The sequence below is a fragment of the Petaurus breviceps genome, unplaced genomic scaffold (assembly GCF_028583685.1).
Source record: "Petaurus breviceps papuanus isolate PSGF00001 unplaced genomic scaffold, PetGlider_PUasm1.0 90775, whole genome shotgun sequence".
NCBI classification, from domain to species: domain Eukaryota; kingdom Metazoa; phylum Chordata; class Mammalia; order Diprotodontia; family Petauridae; genus Petaurus; species Petaurus breviceps.
Genome location: NW_027187342.1, coordinates 5,259,204 through 5,278,007, shown reverse-complemented (window position 1 = coordinate 5,278,007; position 18,804 = coordinate 5,259,204). Strand labels below are relative to the sequence as shown.

Here is an 18,804-nt window from a genome sequence, read left to right as displayed (position 1 = left end):
TTGCACATAATTTAATGCTATTGTTCATACTTGAGAGAACTAGGACTAAATTCAAGGAGGTCTTATCAAATTGGAGAAAATGTGCCACCAAAACAGAGGATCTACAAGGTAGGAAAGCATAAAATTCAGCTCAAAGTTTGTAGCCTTCAGCAAGCCTTCCCTGGTTTTCCCAACCAATCTTTCCTCCTGTAAAATTTCCATAAATATTTTTAAAATATTTTTCGTGCCCTTAAGATATTCTCTTACATTCACACTTCTGTACATAATCTCATTTATTAGATTATAAAATCCAATAAGACAGGGTCTTGGCAACTAACAATTGGCCTTGTGAAAAGCAAGTTTTCAAAATGGCTGCTTAAGTGTGAATTCAAAGAATATTTTTCTTGAAGACCTAAATCTACCACACTTAAGCAAGCAAGTCATTTGACATTTTTTGAATCTCATTTTCCTCATATTTCAAATTAGGATAATTCTATTTGCCTTAGACTACTCACAGAGTTCTTAGAGGGAAAGTATTTTGTAAAGCTTGAATTGCTACAGAATGTGACATTTTTATTGTTATTCTTGAAGGAACACAGAATGAAGACTTTCGATGAACACAGGAAAAGAGACTCAAGAAGTATTTGAAGTCAAGTTGATTCGAAGTCCCTAGAGATGAGACAAAAAAAAAAAAAAAAAGCCTTAGCAGGAGCGTGAGTTGTAAGTATTGGGCAATAATCTCTCCCCTATAAGTCTTTGCCTCAAAAATTTTGCTTGAGGTCTGAAGTTCTCCCTGAGGAATCAGGGTTGTTTTTGTTTTTTTCTTTTCACTGATGTCCAAAATCCTCGACTTTACTTCCTGGACCGTGTCCTAATGATTATTATGCTGTACTAGAATATGGAATAATCAGTATGTGGGGTAGCCAAAAAGCCAGAGCTCTTTTCTATTCATTTTAGATACCAAGCTGTTGACCTAGATATTAACTTACATCAATTACCAGTAGATTAAATGTTTCTTTATGCAAAAGTATTTTTTCTGTCCATTTTCAGGACTAAAATGTTCCATATCAAAGGACAGTGCTTTAAAAGGAGAATGCTTTAGCCATAGATAGACTTACGATTTATGGGTTATGTTGAGCTGTTAGGCCCTATACTAAATGGCCCCAGATTGCACTGCCTTTGTAGTTCCTCTATCTGCTTTTTATATTTTTCTGTCATTTCTGTCTTGCTCAAACTGTCAACTGTCCCCTCCCCCTTGATTCCATCAACATTCTTGCTTTTGTACCTCTCCCATCCCCCACCTGCCCTTAGATACTGTGAGTTGGGAAATCATGGGAGGTAACAAGGCAGAGAGGAAAGGATATCAGACTAAGAAACAGGCTAAGGCTTATCTTTCCCCCAAACTATATGTGTGACTTTAGGCAAGTTGCTTAATTTCTCTAATCTCTCTGGTCTCTTCTTCTTCATATGTAAAATAAATTCAGGGACTGGATTAAATACTCTCTACAGCCCCTTGCAGTTTTAAATTTCTATGATTATAATCTATATTGATTTAGCATCTTGTTCTTCTGGTTACCAGAGTTGGGTGTCACAAGCAAAAAACTGTGTGTGAGGCAAATTCATTTGAGTAAATTGGGGGGAACAGGTATAGTGATCCAGAAGACTGTCCCAGCATGGTCCAGCCTATCCATAGTCAGTCATAAGGGAGCAATTGCAATCCACAACTCTAGAAAATCTTGAGGCAGCTGCAACAGCAAAACGTTCTTCTCCTTCCTTTCCTATGTTGTGACCTTGGGACAGGACCGCATTCTTTCAAAGATAGTTATAAATATATTGGATAGGTCTCAACCTTAACATTCTTGGCAAATGGAAAGCATAAAAAAGAACTTAATTTATACTAATTCATACACTCCCTGAAAAATGCCAAGATTATTTAAAGGATTACTAATATTTCAGATACCATAACAATTCTTTCAGGCAATATACCCTCTGAAACGTGCTTCCTAATGTCCTATGACATGCTTAAAACAGATGACTAGCTTCACTCTCAACATCAGGCAGAGAATCAGCACATCAAGTGGATGGATTGCTAACCTTGCAGTCAGAAACTCTTGTGTTCAAATCCTAGTTATGTCTTAAGGGCAAGTCACTTACTCACTCTGCCTCAGTTTCTCCAAATGTAAGAAAAGATGGTGTTAAATTAAACAGTCTTTAATGTCTCCTTGGGATCTAAATCTATTATCCTAGGATGACCACTTGGGACCCAAAGTCCATCACCTGCATCTGTCTTAGTGTCATCACAATTCAATTGTTCATGTATACTACTAGGACCATGTGGTTATAGATTTTAAAGGTGGAAGGAACATTAGAGATCATTTATTCCTAGCCATTCATATTTTGTTATTAGCATGGTCTAGAACAGGGCAATTCTGGAATGATCCAGTTTTATCATAGGAGAGCTCTCTTCCCTGACCATACTAAATTTTTATCTCGAAGATCAGAGTAGGGAGCATATTAATCTCTCCTGTTAATTTCTGCTCTTCTTCTCAATTCATATCATCATCATCTTTATGAAACATCTCAATGAGTGCCTACAGTATTCATCGATAGACCTGGAAATAAAAAGAAACATTAGACAACCAACAATTAAATCTCATAAATGCTTATGAAGCATCTATTATGTAGAAGGCATGATGCTAGCTCTTGGAAATGCAAAAAAAAAAAAAACCCACCAGCAACTCTCCCAAAAAACAGTCCCTCTCCTCAAGGAACTTACATGCTACTAGGAGGATATAACATGTAACCAAAGAAAATGAGACGTAATATGACAGAATAAAAAGAAATTTCAAGAGAAAGAGAATGCAAATAGCTGGAGGAAGAAAGCAAGAAAGGGAGTGGGTGGGAGGAGGTGGTATCTAAGCTGTGTGTATAGTCTCTAACCTCAGAGGACTTAGGGAGATAGAACACTTGCATCATAAGAGAAATTAGAATCAGTAATAGTTCTCGAGGGCAAAGGGAATACAAGAGGTCTCCCAGAGGAAGTAGATTCAATTAAGCTGCACCTGGAAGGGAGGTTAGGACTCTATTAATCTGAGAGAAGGAAGAAGGATTTGGGGGGTGGGGAGAGGAGGAAAGGGTGACATTCGTTATAATGCAACAGGATTGCACACAGATAAGTGCTTTATGAATAATATATTGTGCTATCAATAACTATATGAAAAAATGTTCCAAAGCTCGAATAATTAGAGAAATGCAAATTAAAGCAACTCTCTGAGATTCTACTTCACACCCACTGAATTGTCAGTGGTCAAAAAGAGAAAATGACAATTGCTGGAAAGGCTGCAAGAAAACAGGCTTATTAATGCACTGTTGGCAGAATTATAAATTGGTCTAGGCATTATGGAAAGCAATTTAGAAATATGTCCAAAATCTCACTAAATTGCAGATATTTTTGACCCACTGAAATCCTTTCTAGGCCCTTACCCCAGACAGATCAAAGGAAGAGAAAATGGACCCATATGAACAATAATATTCATGGTAGCTCTTTTTAGGAAGCAAATAACTGGATTCTAAAGGCGGTATCACCATCAACTGGAAAGTGGATGAACAAATTATAGTATCCGAAAACAATAAGATACTACTATATCTGAGGAACCTAGGAAAACTTGTGTGAACTGATGCAGAGAGAAGAAATTAAAACTAGGATAACAATACAGACAATAATAACATTGTAAAGATAAACAACTTTGAAAAATTTAAGAATTATTATGAATGCAATAACCGATCAAGATTCTAGAGGGCCGATAATGAAACATGCTGCCCACCTCTCTAAGAGAAGTGATAGATTTGATGCAGAGAATGTGACATCAATTTTTGCACATGGCCAATGTGGGAATTTATTTCACCTCACTGTATCTTTGTCACAAGGATTTTCTTTTTCTTTTTCAAAATAGGGAAGGGGGAAAAAATAAATACTTGCTAATTGAAAAAAATTTAAATAATATGTGATATTGAGAGTGGCAGTAGTAATGCTAGAATTAACATAATTAGTTGAGATTAAAAAGCTCACTACATTAAACTCTGAATATTTTCAAAGGATACTTCTTTGTGTCAGAATGATTCCTCTAGGATGGAATAGCAACCTCACTTTCCCAAAATCATATGTTCATCTTCAATCTCCCAGAAGGGGTTGGTTCTCTTGTTTCTGAGGGAAGGATTCCTATTTCCCCACTGTTAATGCTTCTCAACAGTCATATAGCAAGAGAAGATACAAATGGTAAATAGCTTGTGAACTTCATCAATAGCCAGCACAATGGCAAGAGGTATAAAGAAAGCCCCCAGCATATTGGACAGATTCGTGTGGAGGATTTATGGGAGGACATGGACATTAGTTGCACAAGATAGTCAGGGATAGATGGATTCTGATTTGCCTCAAAGAGAGTACCTATGTGATGGGATCAGACTTTCAAAGTAGACTTTCTGGCCTGTCAGGCCCTCATCTCATGTCATGATCTAGAAATTCATGAGGAAGAGACTCATTCTCCAGGTGGGCTCCCCTGTGAGAGATCTTTCCATGGGGGCTTAGCCAAGACAAGAACCATGACCTAGAGCCCTGTGCTAATTGCCTGAGAAACCAGAGGTTCAACTCAGGCTCTCCTAGCTCCAAGGTCCCCCCTTACCTCTGTATCCTCATTACAAAAAAAAAAAGGCCAGCGGAGGAGAGGCAGCATCCATATGCATTTCGCCTTCGTTGCTTTCTTCCATCTGCAAAACCTTGGCTCAGACTTCACTTTCTTCTCTTGGCTCAGGGGGTCCTGAGTTTGGAGAGAGCTGTTTCACTTTATGGTTCAATGTGTTTTGTTTCTCCTTGAGGGAGAAAAAATGTTGCTATACTTGGAGACCAAGTCAGAGCTTATCGTTCAGAGGTAGGGAAAGTGGGGGAGGGAGGATAAAGTGTAAGATGCTCTAGCATGTTAAGCAACAGTTTTGCTTTTAATTTAGCAGAATCTGATCATCCCAGGCTCTTTCCAAATGTTAAATATCAACCTAGAAAAAACCATCCATTAGATTTGACATAGGGAACTGGAACCATCTAAACAAATCCTTGCTTCTAAGTAAGTACCTCCACAAGCCCTGAATTAACCCAACATCTATCCCTTTGGTACTAAGATTCAAAATTCTTCACACTAGTATCAGAACATTTGGGCTTACAAATTCTTCTGTTTGTATCCTTAAGCTTAATGATAATAATAGCTAAGACTGATAAGGGGATAAGATAGGCTAATAATAATAGCTAAGACTGATATAGGTTAAGATTTGCAACGCATTTCCAAGTTCTCATTTGACCTTCACAACAACCATGTGATATAGGTGCTATTATTAACCCCATGTTAGAGATTAGGAAAACTGAGGCTGAGAGAGATTCAGTGATTTACCAGTAAGTAGTTGAGGCAAGATTTGAACTCATTTTCCTAATTCCACATCCAAAACTCTTAATAACTATACCACCTAGCTGCCTTTCTCATCTCTTGCTGTTCTTTTTCCTGACTCCACTAATCTTCCTGATTCCAGAAATACTGTCCACTACATCTCCTTGACTTTACTTCCTATGCCATGTTCTAATGATGATTATGATGTATACAATATTTAATTAAAGAGTTCATGTGATGACCCAAAAGACAAGAGTTCTTTTCCTCTTCCTTTTAGATATCAAACTGCTTACCTAGTAAATACCTTTCATCCTTTACCAGTTGATTAAATGATATTTCTTTCTTCAGAATTATCTTTCTGTGGAGTAGCTAGGGGGCACAGTGGATAGAGCACCAGCCCTGGAGTCAGGAGAACCTAAGTTCAAATGCAGCCTCAGATACTTAGTAGCTGTGTGATCCTGGGCAAGTCACTTTACCCTGTTGGCCTCAGTTTCCTCCTCTGTAAAATGAGCTGGAGAAGGAAATGGTAAGCCACTGCAATATCTTTGCCAATAAAACCCTAAAATGGGGTCATGGGAAGTTGGACATGACCGAAACATGAAACAACTGTTTCTGCCCCTATTCAACACTGCTCCATCTCAAAGGGCAGTCTTCTTCCTTGAGACAGATTTGAGGTGGTAAGAGAGATATGTATGCTTTTGACAAAGGTCTACCTTTGCACCTACACATAATTAGATACCTCTTCCTGGAATACATATATAGGTCACTGAGCCCATCATTTATTATGGGGCTAAGTGAACAGGGAGGAAAGCCGAATAAAATCCTAAATCCTCTATATTTATGCTCCAAATGCACTGGGGGGGGTGGATTTGAGGAGAATGGGAGGTTGAACACCAACCTTCCCCAGTGATAAATTAAGGCTATGTCACTATAGCCTGGATCACCACCAGGCCCCTCTACTTTCAAATAATCTCTTCCTCTCCTATTTCCTAATTGTAGTCTTACCAATAAGGATGGGCTCTTTTTCACAGTACAGTAAGCCTTGCTAAAAGCCTCTCCATTCACAGGCTCCCACTAAAATATGTCTTTGCTTCCAAGGGTAATGAACTCTTTTATAATAAACGCCTCACTCTAATGTGAGCACTCCTTTGCTTCCAGGAACTGCCTTATAATTACACGGCTCACTATTGCATGTCAGAGGTTTGCTTCATCTTTAATATTTTATGAAGAAACTCAGATTTTGACAGTAAAAATATTTAACCCAGAGGACCTGAAACCCAGACTATTATTTTGTAAAGTAGCCATCTAGCTGCGCATTTATACACCACCAGCATCCCTGGTGCATACTCACACTCTTTGATACTCTCTAAGTAGACACAACCACATGCTGTCCAGATGGAAACCTGGCTGCATCATTACATTATATTGAAATAACCCAATACCACCTGTTTCTGCCGGGGCTCCTGCCAACATTTCCCCATAAAACATTTATTTTGCTAATATTTTAGTTGGTCACCACAGAAGGACACTTGAAGTTAAAGATTTACCATGTGTTGCAGCCACGCAGATCAGAACAAGGCAAAAAAGCCTTTGAAACCAGGCAACGGAACTCAAGGAGAGCAAATGTCTATGGTTTCCAAAGGTGGATGCTTCACCTGCCATGATGTCATCACAAGCAACAGCAAAATTTGAAAACAAAGCACAGTGTTTTCTTGGCAAGCTTTGGGAATGAAATTAGTCTAATTGGTCTCGTCTTCCTCTTGGGATCATTAAAAAAATAAAACTTTCCATTTGTGGACCTGCTGTACTGGGATCCTTCTCATTAGTCACATTATCTTTTTCTGTATCAAATCAAAGGTGAAATATCTTCCTGTTCATTGTCCCCTAATTTCAGTTTGCCATTTCCCACCTTTGTGGCTTTTTACCAACTGTGCCGCCTGTTCCCACCTCTATGCATTCCCTCCTCCCCTTTGCTTCTCAGCATCTTGAAGTTCCTAAAAGGACCAGCTCATGTACCATCTCACCCTCCCCCCCCGCAAGAAATAGAAAGCCCTTCTTAGTGTTCCCTCCCTCCTTCCCAAATTATCATATCTGTTTATATGTCACATTCACCCAGGAGAATGCAAATTCTTTAAAGGCAGAGATTTTTCTTTTGTCTTTTCATCCCCGATTTCTTGCACAGTGTTTTGCATATAGTAGGCATTTAATAAACGCTAGTTGAATTGGATTTGTTGAAACTATTTTATAGAAACAGAAAGATTATTTGGTGTCAGTCAAGGAGTATGCTGGTTGCACATCCGGTACTGACCTTGGACATGATGTTTGAAGTAATTAGACCCCCTTTAGAAGCAGGAACAATATATTTGTGTCCAACATAGAACATTCAACCAGAACCACTTGGTCAAGAAACATATGGTTACTTTATCAAAGTTTTCCAGTGATTTATTTCTCTTTTTCTCTACCCACAACATCTATTTCATGAGTCCATGTCAAAGGGCATAAAGCAAAATCTAAGCCCAGCGCAGAAACCAAAAGATCCAGGTGCCATTTATTAGAGAACAGTTTGGAGCTGACTGACTTGGGGAGGGAAGGATTGAACCATTACTAGATATACCTTCAGGAGAAAGACAATGCATAGCTTTCTTTGCTGCCTGATGCTAGAAGGGGTTGTGGCTGCTCGTGGGTAATCTATCTATTTTTAGTTTTTCCCAGTGGTGCATTTTTAACTTTTTCTGCACAGTGAATCCCACTCATAAAGGCACCCAAGAGGACTAGGGGTGCACACAGACACACAAAGAATTAATGGGGTTTGGCCACATGTACTTGAGTTCTACAAACAATCTGACAGAACCCAGAATCCTTCTGGGATTTTCCTCTTTTCTGTAGAGGTTCAGGATAAAGAGGACTCCCTTTCTTTTTTTAAATGCTATTATTCGACTTTGAGTTGTCACATTCAGTAAGGTAAACTGTCTGCCCTTTCCCCTCCTGGTTAATTAGGAAACAGGATTTTTTTTTTCTCTTTAATCTGACTGATGACTAAAAATTAGAGGAAGGAAAAAGAAATGGTGTTAGCCTGGGGTCCCACTCATGTAATCACAGTCCATTTGTCAGCTTAAGGAGATCCGTTACTACCCAAATGCCTGCTTTGCATTGTAAAGGTAATTTATATTTTAGATATTTATTTTAGAAGTCAACTTGTAACCTGTAATAGCCATAGACATCGATTAAGGCTCACAAGAAAGCAATGTACCTATCTTGACGGCTTCTATTCATGTTCAGATATCCTCCCTGAAGACAGATAATTATATAATTAAGCGATCCATTTCTCTGCATATATGCACCATACAAAAGAAACTGACACAATGAATCCCACTAAGCTTTGGTTCCAAGTATGAAATACTGAATAATCACCTTTTTTATGAAAGCACTTGACCTTTAAATTGATATTTTTCCCCCAACAGATTACGATCACTGCTCAAAAAGGTATTGAATGTAGCTCTGCTAATCCAAAGGTGCACTGTCCATTACTCACTATTACAGGCAGTAGCCAACAGAGAATAGTGTGGAATTTCAACAGGAAGAAAATAGAAATGTTCTGCTTTCCCATGAACACCTGCCCCTCTCCCTTGGTGTTTTTTCCCCTTGTTTTAAAGATTGCTGGACCAAAGTTCTAGAACCAACATAAATATCACTGATGAAATGTGGCCCTTACTGATGAAAGGGCCTGAGTGGCACAAAAAAAGATTGTACGTGACACCTTTTCTGTGCTCACTAACCCTGTAGCTTCGATCAGAAACCCTTCTTGTTAGCAGTCAGGAACATTCTCTGCTTTAGAATGTATCAGAATTATCTCTTCCCCTTTCCTAAGGAGGAAAATATAAAATATGAAGAGCTACAACAAATGAAACACACAGAGCTCTGACAGATGAAAATGAGAGGGTATTAAAAAGTCCATATTGCTTGTCTTTTCTGTTGTTTCTTTTTATTACTTACATATTGAATTGTTTCCTTTTTTATGATTAAATGGCCATTCTAATCACATTCTCTATTCCCAGAATCCTTTATCAAGAATAAGGACAACTCTGGCCAGTCTGAATGAGGAAAAATGTGAAACATATGCTAATTCTTAAAAGCTTATTGTTTATCCTGCCAGCATCTATCATATCTTATACATCACATGTATTTATCATCGAAAACGCTCAACGATCTGCTGTGGGTTTTGACACATCCAATTCAAGTCTCCATTTTGGAGCTGGGGAATATCATCTAGTCTTAGACTAGATGCTGTACATCCATTTCCCCATAGGATTCCCCTTCTAGTCCAGGCTTATATCTCAAATTTTGAGAAGGGCTATTGGAGGGTGAGGGGGATTTAGTATCAATCACACTGGGTAGAATGCTCCAAAAGTGAGACACTACAGAAGGATAAATAGTTGGCAGAGAAAACATACACCTAGGATGACTGAAGCAGCATCCTCTGTCCTAGCTCTGCTGGGACATCAGGGCTTCCCCGTTTCCCTTCATTGTTCATGTCCCATTTTACCAGGTGGAAGGAAGTATTGACAAAGCTGCTACCACTGCGCTTTTTACTCTATTCCTTTAGAAACATTTCACTTTTCTCTGCCAGTTCTGGGATTGCCACATGGCTAAGAAGGAACAAAAGCTTTGTTCCTGTGTTTAAGATTGTGAGCAATGGTCAAAGATATGCTCCCACATCCCAGTTCTTAAAAATGACTAGAATTCCATTCCTAGGAGAAAAACTAGGCCTAGGCTATAGCAAGGACAATGGCCTTCATACATCTATACAGCCTATCACAGATCCTTCATATTTTGGATCCTGCAAGTGTTACTATGAGACCTCTAATGATCAATAGAATGTAAGCTCCTTGAGGACCAGAACTAGGTTTTTATTTTTCCATTCTCTTTGAATTTCTGAGACGTCTTTCAGTGTCTTGCACATAGTAAGTTTTTAACTAATGCTTGTGGGACTGGATGGAACCATGGCTAACAAAAGGCTATCCTAATCTCTTTTCTTGCTTCATTCCTGTCAGTCAAGGGATCCAACTAGGTAATTAACAGGTAGTACTGGAGTCAAAAGGAAAAGAAGAAATCACTGGACTTCATGGAGAAAGCAGTTCATAAGGCAGATCATAAGGTAGGATGGGAAAATTTAAAGGATCCTCAATTAAGTTAGAACTGAAAGGGACCTTATGGTTCACCTAGTCCAATCCCTTCATTTGCACATGAGGAAAATGAAGCCCAGAAAGATTAAATGATTTATCTAGAGTCACACAGATAGTAAACAGAAATGTCAAATTTGAATCCAAGCCTGCTGACTCCAAGTCTAGAAGTTGCCTCCCCAATGCACTAGTCCATAGTAATAAGAACAAAATAGCTTAAGTGAGGAAGTACTTCTTTGCTCCAGCAGTGATGATACAGAGTGTACACCCTGCACCTGGGAAGAGGAACAGAAAAACATCCATTGTCCAATAACAAATACTGGAGAAGATTCAAGCCATGGGCAGGGCAGAGTGACTTGGCCAATCTGGCTAAAATAAAGGGTTAATAGAGAAAGATTACAGGATGACTCAAGGAAGGCAAGTCATAGTCAGAAGGCAGAGGGCCTTGAACAAAACTAATAACTGAGTTTTCTCTCATAGACAATGAAAAATTACTGAAGGCTTTTGAACAAGACAATGTCATAGGACCAAAGATGTCAAAGCTGGTAGAGATCTTCTCCTTTAGCTAATCTAATCTTTTCCAGGGTTACACAGTGAATTTAAATAGTGCTGCCTCCATTATTAAGTCCATACCTTAGGATAATGAATCTTGCATTGTTCAAGTGACAATATGATGGCTAGCTCTTCCTGAAGTATGTATTGACCTATGAATGCCTCAGCAATTCGAGGCCAACTACATTGGTCACACACCCAATGTCCAGTTGCCTGCAAGAATAAGCATGAATTTTCCAATAAGCTTGAAATTTCCAATGAGAGAACTGCTACATTCCTTAAGTTTGAAGAGATACTCCAGTATCACGGATTTGTGATTTCTTCAATGTCAATATTCTCTCCATGAAGATAGCTCAAAAGCTATCTGCACCAATTCTTCCTATGTCACCGTTGCCCTTGTCTTCTCATAAGGTCACCTAACATTCTAGCGGGAGGAGGGGGGGAGGATGCTTTTTTGCATTTTCCTGACAGAACAAAGATACCAATGGAACACATGAGTTATCCATTAATGTTTCATCACTCTAGCATGTGACTAACCTATTTTCTTTGCTGATCAAACATTCTTTATTGTTATTCATTCTCCACTTTACACTAGTTCTTTTTTTTGTTGTTGTTAATGTGTTGCAGCCATGGTGCACTTTTCCATTTCCCTTTGAATAATTCTCAACCTCAATCTTCGAAGATTTTAGCATTCAGTGACTCTCAAATATTCAATATGACCAGAGCGATGGTCAAAAATAGATGGTAGACAGAAAGGGAAATATCTTGAAAAGAGAAGTTCCTTTTCTGAACTTAATGCTAGGAAGTAATATGGTAGCAGTCTCTATGATGGCTGGAGAAAAGTAGGTGACTTAGATCAGGGCTCAAGAGAAAGTGGCAAACAGAGAATGAATACAGCAAGGAGGGTAGAGTTGAGGTATGTATGTATGTATGTTCCTGTACAGAGTAAGCAACATATGGGCTGCAAATGCATCCCTTCCTTCAAAGAGTCCTGCCCTATCAATCCTAACATAAAAGGTTAGATCTTCTACTTCCCCTTTCTAATGGCATGTTTCCTGTTTAGTAAGCCTACCTCTACTAAGCGATCTCACCCAGAGTCTGGCTCAGAGCACAATCTGAATTCCCCCTGGTCAGATCTTTTTCAAACCAGATCCACAATCCTTAATTGAATTATGCAGACTGGAAACTGAGAAAGGAGAGAGTGCAAATGGTCAAAATAATGAGCACTCATTAAACTCCTCTGAGAGAACAAGGGCAGGCTTTCAAAGTGGTACTTACAAGCAGGGTTTTGTTTGAAGGAAAAAAGATCTCCAGGATAGTCAGGGTCTAAGGGATGCTCCCCATTGGACTCTAGGCAAGTTGGTCTATCTTTCACCTTTGCTTTCCATTTCCAAAGGAAAATGTGTGAGTACTCATTGAAAAAAAATAAAAAGCAGCCCCTTCTACCCTACCATGAAACTGAATGCCTACTATCTGGATTGATGTGAAAATGAAGTCACTTCCATGGAATTTGCCAGTGAGTTCTTTTACATTTGAAAGCAATGAAATCACTTTATATTGGTAATTTATTATTTCCATCAGCTATTCAAATATTTGTCGGTATATCGAAAAAATTGTTTTTATTAAAATAAGGTTTCTTTTTTCCAGTCGTTTATTCAAATCTGGACATTGTCACAGACCACCCCCACTGCTACCCTTTGAAAGGAAGAACTCCAAATACTTTATCCTCCCTTAGGAATTCATAATGCAAAATAAATTAAAATAAAGAGCCCTCCATATCTCACGCACATATATCGGTCTAGACCTGGGTCTCAGAGACCGAATTTAACCTGAAGAGCTGAGCAGGGTTATTTCATCACAAACAATACTTGACTGGTCCTACAACTTCCATGTCAGATGGGTTATGTCCACTCAAGATTAACTACAGTTACGTACCACTGACAGTTCAGCCCTCAGCTCTAATTCTCATTCATTGAGTCATAATTATTCTTAGGCACAAATAACTTTGCTGTGGGGGGGGGGGGGAGGTTGGAGTAAATATTCTAGTTTGTTTTTCAATAGTTACCAACATATTTACTCAGATTTTTAGCTTCTAAATAGAGGGAGGGTTACAGTGATAAATTTTTCCTTGTTGTGCCCCTGGGCAGAGTTAAGGCAAGGTATCTATTACATCTATCACAAGAACATAATTTTATCTCCATGGAGCTTCTAAAAGCTAATGGGTAGAAGAACACAAGTCTAACTAAAACCTCTTCCTTCTACTTTGAGCAAACAGACTCACCTGTGTCTTTTTAGCCAATCTGACCGATGGACGATCACTAGTCATCCTGACTTGGCCTTGCCACCAGACTCCAGTAACTGGAGGAGAGAGTAGGGCTGATGACTCTGCACAGCTCTACCTCACTTAAATCCAATTCACTTGAAAGTCAAGACTACACCCTCCTGATGGTCCTCTTTGAGAAGCAAGGATGAACAACAACAAGCTGATCTGACCAAGTGTTTCCTACTTTAGGATGGTCCTACTGCTGATAGCATACCATGGTATTGTACTTATGTCGTGACTGACTGTAAGAAAAGAGCATGCATTTTCTTCTCCACAACTGGAGAATTGAATCAAAAAGATGAGAAAACATACTAGGAAGTAAAAGGTATATGACAGTATATCCCTTCAAACTACCAGTTTCTGAAGGCCTAACTGCTTGCCGCAAACATCCCAACCCCAAAATTTTCTCTTGGTTATTAATATCATCCAAAGACACATTCACATCTATCTGGTTACTTACTCAACCCCTTTTCTTTTTAGCAGTGTTATAGCTTTCAAAATAATGGCCAATGTTTATATAACACTTTTCAAAGTAAGCCAGATCACATGACTTTCCCAACAACCCCTTAAACCAGACAAGATAGGTCCTATTACCCCAATCTTAACAGTTAACATGACTGAGGTTGAGAATAAATAAGCAACTTTCTTTTTTTTTTGAAGGGGGGAAGCAAGGAAATTGGGGTTAAGTGACTTGCCCAGGGTCACACAGCTAATACGTGTCAATCGTTTGAGGCCAGATTTGAACTCAGGTCCTCCTGACTCTAGGGCTGGTACTCTATTCATTGTGCCAGATAAGCAACTTTCAAAAGTCATATTGCTTGTAAGAGGTAGCCTTAACATTGGGACCCAGGTCTTCTGATTCTAATTCCATTGCTCTCAACATTCTACCAAAGCTGCACTGATTTTTTTTTTTTCTGTTTTATGTTCAAATCAGTGTAGCTGACATTATACACTACTAAAGGTCAAGGACAAAGTCTGCCAAAATCACTCTGTTCTATAAAGGAACTAATGGAGATAGATACTTAATCCTTTCTGATGATTATGATGATTCATCTGTGCTAACTGGTGCAGAAATGTGGCTTGGTCAGCGAGTTATATAGAGCTGATTCTTTAACCATAAAAAAAGAAAATTTGGCACAGCCTTTTCATTTGACCATTTTTTCTTTAAGAAAGTCTGCAGTATTTGCTATTAAACCCAAAAGCATGATAGCAGGAAAATAATTCCCTATCAATTCTATTCACTTTAACAAGTATCTTTAAAGTGTCTACTCTGCTCTAAGCAGAGGGGATACAAGTTTTTAAAACAGTAACAGAGATTAATGTAATTTCAATCTAGAAAAATGGTTGGAGCCAGGTTATGAAAGGCTTCAAAAGCCCCAAAAGAGGAGTGCATATTCTATCTTAAAAGCAACAGAAAGTCACTGAAGCTTCTAGAGATGAAGTCTAACAGTCAGACCTGTGCTTTGGGAGTATGACTTTAGAAACTGTATGGAAGCTATATTGGAGAAGGGAGAGATTAGGAGGTAGGGAGATCAATTAAGAGTATAGCTAAGTCACCATAGGTGTGAACGATGAATTCCCTGAAGTGATCAAATTATTTAAATTTGCACTGTATATTTCCATTGGGCTGGAACCAATGCCCATATTTTATGTAATTATAACTTCAAACAGTATGAATTTGAATCTACAACCACTTCAGGGAATTCATGGTTTTTGGTAGATCAGCTCAGAGCTGATGAAGACTTTAACAAAAGTTATTCTGGAGAGAATGGGATGAATTGGAACCATACTGAGAACATAAAAATCAGCAAGGCTTGGCAACTGATTCAATGTGTCATAGATTTAGTGAGAATGAAGAATTCTGAAGTTGTGATTTGGGATTCTCCTCAAGATGTTCTGTCTTCAAGTTGTCCTGATCTATATCTGGCCACTGGACTCAGATGGCTCCCAGGAGAAAGTGAGGCTGGTGACCTTGCACAGTCCTCCCTCGTTTAAATCCACTTTACTTGCAAGTCATAGCATCATCTTCTGGAAGTCATGAGGACAAAGCACAAAAATAAGCCTGAAGTATCAGAAGGACATAGAACTTCCCAAATGTTTTCACAGTTCATCCTACCTTGACCCCATGATTAGGTCAACACTGATAAATAGTGCCATACTAATAATCATAGAAATCAGGGACTCCATGAAACACTGAAAAATTCCAGGGAGAACAGCTTTAGAATGAAAGGCACTTAAATCAGAATCCAATGGAAAATTGATGTTATTGCAGTTCTCATTAATGATCATCCAGGGATAAGTTTGGGCAAGGTCAAGTTTTACAAGGATGTTTACCCCAACAAGGATGACAAATTAATTGACTTCAGGCTCTAGGTAGGAATACTGCTCAAATGCCTTATTTACTGTACCCCTAACACGAAGAAGCAGACACAACTGAAATGATTCAAGAACAGCGGCAAGTTTAAACTGCCCATTTGACCTTAATAACTCAATTAGTGCAGCCCACCAGGTGTGGTCAGCTGGTTCTTGAGATGTTCCTCAAGCACATCTTACATATTCTTCCTTAAAGCAGTATCATTTCCAAATTCTGAGTGATTTTTTTTGAAGTGAATTAATTCAGATGGAATACTTTGACCACCCTTTGTAAATCTCCAGTTCCAAAGAGAAAAAATGATCTGGAAAATCACTTGACAAATTCCTATATTTGGTATAAGTGTGTCTGATTCCTACAAGAATGCATAAAGTAGGGAGAGAGTGTTAGCTGTTGCCAGCCTTATTGGAACCTATCCAGCTTATTATAACCTGGAAGAAACAGAGTATCTTATATTTGATTATAGCCTAGAGACAGGGAAATTCTTGCCTCTGAATATACCCATCAACCAGAAAGGCTTGATTGCTGTGCATTAATGAAATTTTCCCCATTACTGTCTAGATTTGAGGACAGAGAGATCAGAAACTCTACAAGTTTTCTATCACTCCTTGTAACTTTAATCACTATCATGAAATCTAATTCCCCATCTGCAAAGTATACCATATAGAAAGAAAAATGAATACTTGAAGAGGTAACAAGTAGTGGCTAGTTTCTATCAGGATATATACCAAGCTGCATCAGTAAACCCACAATTAGACCAAATTTATCTTCCTCTTGTTCTTAAGTGTAAATTGGAGGGATGATAAGGAAGAGGTAAGAGATGGGAGACAGTTCAACTAATCAGTTGGTTGACTCAGGAAGATGTGTTTTTGGGGGGGGGGTTGTCTGCTATATTGTCTTCTTCAGAGACTTATGTCTGAACAAATGACTCATTTTCTTCCCCTTTTGATAAGTTATATCAGTCATTAAAATTGTTGGCAATATTCCTATTACTTGCTAGGATATTTTTATACATGATCATGCATGCCCTCTGTCCAAAAGTTAACCCTATGACTTGGGCCCAGGACCAACGCTTCCCAAAACAAAATATAGAGAACTCAGAAAATGCCTAATTCAGATAAAGTGTATGGAAAAACTCTAATAGTCTCACATAACTTCTCTCTATATTGATGTTATGTTGCTAGGGAGGGGGGTTGGTGGCACTGGGACAAGGTCAGCACCTAACTCCCCTGAATATTCTTCCATAATTCAGAGCCCAATGTTGAAACTTGACAAGTGCATATTTGCTCTTGCACACATAACTTGCTCAGAGATCATACATACACGCTTGTTTCCTCTCTCCTATATATACTCATTGAATCCTCTCACCCTGAACTCACTTTCTACTTATGCTCTCCAAAATCTCATAAAGGCTTTCAGCATTAAAAACAACAACAAAAAAAAACCTCACTTTTACTTCATTCTTGTCTTCTCTTCTTTCTTTCCTCATTCCTTCCTTCCTTGCTTGCTCTCTCTAGGTTAATCTTTCCTTACTCCATGACCAACACTGGCCTTGAGAGAATTTTTTGTTGCTCTCAAGTAGGCCCAGGGAATTGTAAACAGCTGTGTGTTCTCACAGCTGTTCCTCCTTTGCCTAATAATCCCACAATATCGTCAACATATGACAGTAGTGATATGCTGTTATCTGCCCACCATTGGGTTGGAGAGAAGGGGAGAGTATATTGGAATAAGCTTTCTCCTGGAAAATGCCAGATATTAAGACTTGGGAGCAAGAGTACATTCCTAATTTGATTAGAGTTCAAACTATCTTGTGGCAAGTCAGTTTTGTGCTTGATGGTGCAGGAAGGGCAGAGAACTGAGGGAGTAAAACAATGAGGAAAGTATCCAATGTCTTCCAAACCACAGTCATTATTCATTTGAGGCATAACCATCTGCATCCTGAGCTAGGTCTGATATGTCTGAAGTGAGTTGTAGCTGTTGTAAAAGATACATCTCCTCTGTATTCTATATTTGACACTGATTCCTCATCCAGCCTATCCATCTCCATTCCTCAATCCACAGCTTGCTTTCTTCTGTAGTCATTTAGTTATATCTTCTTCATTCCTTTCTGAGCTCCCATCTCTGACTCTCAGTTTTCAGCTTCTTTTTATGTGTTGTCTTTTGCCATTAGAAGATAAGCCTGTAGAGGATAGGGACTTTTCTTTTTGTTTGTATTTGTTTTCCCAGTATTAAGCACAGTGTCTAGAATGTAATAAGTGTTTAATAAATGTTCGTTGAGGGGTGGCCAGGTAGCACAGCGAGTAAGAGCACCAGCCCCAGTGTTGGGATGGCCTGGGGATCGAATCGGGGCTCAGATGCTTAGCACCACACCCAGAAATAACTGGCCGTGTAACCTTGAGCAAGTTACTTAACCCCAATTGCTTTAAAAAAAAATTTTTTTTAAATAAACGTTCATTGACTAGATGACTGCATCTTTGCCCCTTTCACATCAGCAAACACGAGGGGATTGTGTCTATGTTGTCTCCCTTCAGACCATCACCCCCATGTACTCCCCACAAGAAAGTTGGACTCCACCCCTAGAACTTCCCTGGACTTTGATAGGACCTTGTAGTGGAGATTTTTGCAGAAAATGGTGTTGGCTTTTTTTCATTTCTCATTTTTCAATATCAGTGGTCTATTTGAATAGGTTAGGTTGATGCTGTCACTACTGTTCACAGTGAATTTCCTGCCCATTGTTTTCCCTCTGATTCAAAGAGACAGACTCTAACCATTTAACAAGCTTGACTATTGTATCTTTTGGAAATTATGAATTACGGTGCATGAATTGACTAGTTTAAACCCAAAATTTACCCAGAATTGAACAGGACTGACAGAAACTAGGCCCAATGTATATATGAAAGGTTGGACCCAGACCTAGCAAGTCAAAATCAGTGTAACCATAAAACATCTCTCTTCCTTTCTCAAATTCCC

The 18,804-nt window shown here is 38.8% G+C and overlaps 1 long non-coding RNA gene across 1 annotated transcript; it reads right to left on the bottom strand.

The window, feature by feature from the left end:
* Nucleotides 1–531: 531 nt before the first annotated feature.
* LOC138146932 (uncharacterized) lies at nt 532–17,418 on the bottom strand. The gene is made up of 3 exons (XR_011164647.1): nt 17,285–17,418; nt 4,659–4,793; nt 532–648 (listed from the first exon to the last, which is right to left on the bottom strand). It is a non-coding gene; the product is annotated as an uncharacterized lncRNA (long non-coding RNA).
* Between the last annotated feature and the right edge of the window lie 1,386 nt (nt 17,419–18,804).